The sequence below is a fragment of the Rana temporaria genome, chromosome 4 (assembly GCF_905171775.1).
Source record: "Rana temporaria chromosome 4, aRanTem1.1, whole genome shotgun sequence".
Classification (NCBI taxonomy): Eukaryota; Metazoa; Chordata; class Amphibia; order Anura; family Ranidae; genus Rana; species Rana temporaria.
This window is the reverse complement of record NC_053492.1, coordinates 65355830-65362222: the sequence shown is the minus strand read 5'-3', so window position 1 is coordinate 65362222 and position 6393 is coordinate 65355830.

The window sequence follows — 6393 nt, the reverse complement described above, 5'->3', positions numbered from 1 at the left end:
TAAGATCCGACAGGTGTAAGTGTCTTACACCGTTGGATCTTAGGCTGCAATCCCAGGCTGGCCGCTAGGTGGCGCTTCCGTATAATTACGCAAGGAATATGCAAATGAGGAGTTACACCGATTCAGAAACGAACGACCGCCCGGCGTTTTTTTTTTACGTCGTTTGCGTTCGGCTTTTTCCGGCGTATAGTTACCCCTGGGTCTATGAGGCGCAGCCAATGTTAAGTATGGCCGTCGTTCCCGCGCCGAATTTTGACATTTTTACGTCGTTTGCGTAAGTCGTTCGCGAATACGGCTGGACGTAATTTACGTTCACGTCGAAAGTATGACGAGTTGCCGATGTCATTTGGAGCATGCGCACTGGTATTCAGTCGCGGCCGGCGCATGCGCAGTTCGTTCCGCGCGGGGACGTGCATCATTTAAATGATACACGCCCCCTACCCGCCGAATTTTAATTCTGCTGGGTAATTTACGCTACGCCGCCGCAACATTAAAGGCAAGTGCTTTGTGAATACAGCACTTGCCAGAAAATCTTGCGGCGGCGTAACGTAAATGTGATACGTTACGCCAGCAGAAAAATCCGCTGATCTTTCTGAATCTGGCCCCCTGTGTTTACATGTAAATAACCGTCATTCATATGTAAATAAAGGCGGCATTCATATGTATATCATGCCCCTCTGCAGTGAAAAGATGATGTGCTGTAACCTCAAGAAACCAATCAGTGAGCAGTATTACTGTACAGTAAATTCTAGCAACCAATCAACAAGAAGAAATCATGTGCTGTAACCTCTAGCAACTAATCAATGAACCGTAATGTGTGCTGTAACCTCTAGCAACCAGTCAGTAAGTGGTAATGATATGCTGTAACCTCTGGCAACCAATCGCAATCACTGCCTGATTTGATACAGTAAACCGATTTTAAGTCTAGCTGATATTCATTGTATGTTTCAGAGCAGGTGGAGAACAAAATTGCATGCGGGGGCCCCCAAGAATTTTTTTGCCCAGGGTCCAATCAACATTAAAGACGGCCCTGACATTACCTATAAAAAAAGGTCACCACTCCCTGGAAAATGTAGCTTTTTTGCATGACATGCCTGGCCGAAGAGGGCCTACATGCCTTTGAAATATGACTTTGGTGATTTTGGTTATGCAGGAAAAGAGTTAAACTTTACGTGACCTCTGGCCTTTTCTTGTGCTTGTGTGACAATAGCCATAGCAGCAGGTATAACTGTGACCAATGAAAAATATTCAGTTTCAGCTTGCATTCATGTGAGTCTGTTTAAAGCAGAAAAGGCAAAACAGCAAACAATGGAGACAGGAAATTCCAGGCACAAATCTGTTGCACATTTTACTGTGAGTCATACCTTCAGTAAACCCTCTTCATCTTCATACACACCAGACACCCACTAATCATAACATCGATGAAGACAATTCATCGAGATTATTGTGTATGTGAACCTACCAGGGGCAGACTGACAACTCATGGGGCCCCCGGGCAATAGAAGAGTATGGGGCCCCTGGGCTTAAAGATGGCCACCACGCTAGGAGGCAGTGCAGCTAAAATCTCGGGATTTTCACATCAAAAGCATGTCGGTTTCGGACATATCAGGGACAGATCTAAAAAAACATAGATTTTTACATACTGTCCCTGGTTTTACTGAGCCTGGCAACCCTGATGGGGCCCTCTAGTGGCATGGGGCCCTCGGGCAGTGCCCGAGTGACTCAATTGTCAGTCCGCCCTTGGAACCTACACACACAGGCACTCAAGGAGATGCAACAATGGAGTGAAAAGAACGGTAATCCAAAGCAATAAAATCAGCATTATCTGTCAGCCGTCTGACATCACTGGTAAAATATAATTTGATTGGTCACTGCTGTAAGTCCATATGGCACTATTCTAGGATTGTGTGTAAAGCGGTAGTGAATTTGCGCTTCCCTTAAGAAAAGTGTAATATTAAACACAACCTAAAGCTAATGGTGAAAAAAGGGTTAATTGAAAATGTAGGCAGGACAACACCTGCTAATTAGCCACAGTGGTGTTAAAATAAATGAATGGTATTGGGACAGAGAAAATTTTGATAAGGTGCTGCTATTTGTGAAACTGCTGAAATAGGCAGAAATGGACAGAAATAATAAAGACAAATATATAGCGAGAGAGAGAGAAATGTCCAATATCCAAATAAGGCCGGGGTCAAAGGAAGCTTCCTTTCCCTGTAGAAACCTCATCAGGTGAAACGCAGCGTCGGTTGGAAGCTTCATTGTCAGACACAGCCACTATCCAAGTATATTTGTTTTTACCGTATACTGCAAAGAGATACATCTTATTTGGATATTGGACATTTCTCTCTCTCTTTTTCATTGTTGAATTCATGAAAAAAGTTCATTACAACTATTTTTAAATAAAGAGGTTCATGTGAACATTTTTAAATTGGTTGCGCTATGAAGTCCTCTTTTTCCTCTAATTTCATTTCTAATCACGATATCTCCGGGAGAGCTGCAAACAAGCCGAGCGGAACAGAGTGTGAGTGTCCCTGGGAACCTGGGAAGACGGATCTCCTGTTTCCTGCACCCCTCCGGTACAAAGAAATCCTTACCTTATGCCTATATGATCTCTTGTCATAGAGATCCATCTTTTCTGGTAAGGGGCCACACAGCCCAGATTCTTACATCCCTCTTTTCTGCATATTGAAGCTGTATTATGTGTGGAGGATTTAGCCGCTTCAGCGCTCTCATTCACTACAAGTGGACTATATGTTTTTACACATCTCGATAGCTTGTTACAGCAGACTCATTGATTTATTTATTATTCATTTATTTTTTATGTTGCAATTCTGCACAGTGAAGTAATATTACTGTTGGAGAAACTGGCCATCCTTTGAACAGTGATCGAGTGTTCTTTTTTACATCCAGTGGACTTCATATATATATTTTCCTCTTACATAATCTGGTGTAATAGATACGTTGATTCACCTATTATTTATTATTTGTTACATTCGTTTTGAGTGTTGTATTTTCACCATTTATTTATATTGGGGGTTACGCTATATATTTGTCTTTATTATTACTATTCTAGGTTTGGCCTCGGACTGCATACCTAAATCCATATTCATTCTACCCATGCTTTCTAACGTAAACACTCGGTGAAATATCACTTTTATGTGTAGTTGCCATTTAGAAGTACAAAGTATGGCAAATGATTTATTGGAAGTCTGTGGCCCTGAGCATGTCAACCAGAAATAAGTAAAGCGTATAATATAAACCTATGGAAGTACATAAGTGGTTTGTAAATATAAATTATACTTTAGCTATCTATATATTGCTACAGTATGTAAGTAAAGTATGTATATTTCTGTAGTGCCTTTTGAGGCGGGTGTGGAGGTAAAATGAGATGACCCCAATGGCTATTAGGAACCATTGCTACATAAAAGAGCGGGATTATTTGTGAAATTGTCAATGTATGGTTGATCACAATTGGCTAGATGTTGGAGCCAAGCTGTGCAAGTCCCTGCCTGTGTTTTCTTGAATAGCTACCCACTTATTGTAGATGGAACCCTTCACCATATTCATATTGTGACACTACTGGCCAGAGCCCCACTCACGACATTTTTGGCCGTAGGCCTTAATATTTAGGAATAAAGAAATGTCTGCACAAAATGCATTTTCCACACTTCACTGTAACTTTGCAGGATTTCTGTGACATCTGAAATCACATTTACAAACGAATGCCCCGTACACACGATCGGAAATTCCGACAGCAAAAGTCCGATGTAAGCTTTTGAAATCCCGACCGTGTGTATGCTTTATTGGACTTTTGCTGTTGGAATTTACACCAACAAAAGATTGAGAGCTGGTTCTCAAATTTTCCGAAGGAAAAAATTGCTATCGGAAAATCTGATCATCTGTAGTAATTTCGACTGAACTTAATTTTCTCAGCTCATGGTAGAGTTGTACGTCACCGCATTGTTGACGGACGAAAGTTGAGAGAACTTTTGTGCGACCGTGTGTATGCAGGCCAAGCTTGAGCGGAATTCTGTCGGAAAGAAACATCCAAGGATTTTCCGTCGGAAAATCAGATTGTGTGCATGCGGCATAACAGAATTCTCCTCAATAGAAAGCTATATATATACATATATATATATAGGAGTAGCCATTCTGTAGTTGTCATATAGGCGACAAAACTAAAACAGCAAAAGAACGAAAATTATATTTTGTTTGAATCCTTGTTCTGTTCGTATTTTGATTTTCAGTCGTATGTTCATATGACATCTAACAAAAGATTTTCATTCTGTATTTTGTTTGAATCCTTTTTCTGTTTGTATGTTCATATGACATCTTATAACAAAAGATTTGTATTCTGTATTCTGAATTCTTTTTTTCTGTTCGTAATTTGGTTTCAAAATACAGAATACAAATCTTTTGTTATAAGATGTAATTTTCGTTTTTTTGAATGGACAGTGAGTGTAGTTAGTTAGTGAAGCAGCTTCTCTTTTTTTGCTGAGTACAGTAGTACAGTAAAGCCAAATAAACTTTTCTGTGGATTTTCGTCTGAAGGGAGATCAGTTGGCCAGACTTTTGAACCTGGAACCCAAAAATGTTTTTCTGATGGAGTTTAAAAACGAACGAACGTTCGGTAAAACGATCGTTTTTATGTTTGTTGTTAAAAAAGTCTTACCAAGTGTATGGGGCTTAACAATAGTTAATATGGATGAGCCGCATGTTGAAAGTGCCGCGAATCCCGCAATATACTTCCGAAAGTACAAAACGACGAAAACATACGAAAATTATTGTATAACAAGTAACGAACATGAATTAAACAGAAAAACGAACCATCCCGCATGTACGAAAATAAAACAGTAACCAAAATACGAAACGATCGGAATACGAAAAAATCGCGTCGTACGAAAAACAAACGGGAACGAACAGGAAAACGGGCGTCTTACGAAAAACGAACGGAAACGAACCTACGGAACGATACGAAACAGAACAAAAAAAAATAAAGGTTTTCCAATGCTTTATTTCCAGGCCAACATGGCCAACATCAACATCAAATAGGAAGGAAAGGTTGATGAGCAGAAGAGAGAACTTTGCAGTATCAGGCCTGGATATGAACCGAGAAGTCCTGCTCTCAGTAGTATCAATTACAGTTCGTTGTCACTCTAGCCTGCTCTCCTGCTCTCAGTAGCACAATAGTAGTAGTCACAGTTCGTCGCCACTCTAGCCAGAGTAGGTGAAGTGCCCCCGGACAGACTTCTGTCACAAGCCTGGCAGCCGAAGTGTCACTTTGCGTTGCTGGGAGGAACAAGCTTCTGCCACAGGCCTATTAATTAGATGAGCGGATTAGATTGAGCGAATCCTCCCAATAGATTAAAGTAGGGTCACCAGGTGACAGTTGAAGTGTACTGTGAGTGGGGTGTGTTTCCGCGCCAAAATGAATAAGTATATCAAATTAATCACAAGTTGAAGTGTACCTGTCAATGTCCCGGTAACCAGATCCCCGATGGTTCGTTCAAGCCCTGTTGGATCACCTGCCTCCGGGTTCTCCTCAAGCCGATCCCCCAATTGAGCGGCACCCAGCCTGGGATCTTCTCAGTAAAGCGGGGGACCCAGCAAGTCACTGGGGCCCCTCTCAGCAACATAGAACTCCGCGTAGCATTTGACCCCGACCTGGAAGGCCATCGTCGGGGTCCGTTGGATGTGCACACCCTAAAGGTGGGTGCTGCACCTGGAACCCGGAACCCGCGGGAAGAACCAATAAAGATGGCGTCTGCCACAGATATACCCTCCCCCAGCATGCCCCGCGAGGAAAAAAAATGCCCTGCGAGGGAAAAAATAAAGGTTTTCCAATGCTTTATTTCCAGCCCAACATCAACATCAAATAGGAAGGAAAGGTTGATGAGCAGAAGAGAGAACTTTACAGTATCAGGCCTGGATATGAACAAAGCAATCCTGCTCTCAGTAGTATCAATTACAGTTCGTCGCCACTCTAGCTAGAGTGGGTGAAGTGCCCCGCGGACAGACTTCTGCCACAAGCCTGGCAGCCGAAGTGTCACTTTAGATTGCTGGGAGGAACAGGTCTCTCTCACAGGTCTCTCTCACAGGCAGCCTGGAAGGCCATCGATGGGGTCCGTTGAATGCGCGCATCCTAAAGGTGGATGCCGCACCTGGAACCCGCGGGAAGAACCAATAAAGATGGCGTCTGCCTGCCACAGATATACCCTTCCCTAGCATGCTCCGCGAGGGAAAACTCCTCTAATTGGCTGCTGCTTTTTTGGGGGGGGAAAGTGTCTCTGCCAGAACCCCTCTAGCGCCACCTGTCGCCCAGGGGTGGAAACAACACCCCTGGAGCGCAGACTGACCTACAGGACAGTTCAGGAATGACAGCAGCCCAAATTT